Consider the following 525-nt stretch of genomic DNA (forward strand, 5'->3'; position numbering starts at 1 on the left):
TTCTTTTTTTTTTTTGAGTTGGAGTCTCACTCAGTCACCTAATCTGGAGTGCAGTGGCCGCTCTCGGCCACCGCAGCCTCGACCTGCTGGGCTCCGGCGATCCTTCTGCCTCAGGCTTCCAAGTAGCCAGACCACAGGAGCGCGCTACCACGCCCGGCTAATTTTTTGGTTTATTGTAGAGATGAGGTCTCGCCAAGTTGCCCAGGCGGGTCTTGAACCCACGAGTTCAGGCAATCCACTCACCTCGGCCTCCCAAGGCGCGGGATTACAGGCTGAGCCACCGAGCCCAGCTGGTCCTTGAATTTTAAGAGTGGATTCTGGAAGATTCTGCAACGGGACTGAGCGAAGTGGGCCTTGCTGAGCACTTTCCTCTGACACCTCACAATCCCACAGGGCCGGTAGTATCACCTCCATCTTGCAGGTGCGAAAAACAACACTGAGGCTGAGGTTGTGCCAGGCACACATGACATCTCACGAGGTTAAATGTTCTGAGTGAATTTCTGTGAGGAAAAAACATCCAGCTGG

The sequence above is a fragment of the Carlito syrichta genome, unplaced genomic scaffold, assembly GCF_000164805.1.
Source record: "Carlito syrichta isolate Samal-C Ts95f unplaced genomic scaffold, Tarsius_syrichta-2.0.1 Scaffold315848, whole genome shotgun sequence".
In the NCBI taxonomy this organism is placed as follows: Eukaryota; Metazoa; Chordata; class Mammalia; order Primates; family Tarsiidae; genus Carlito; species Carlito syrichta.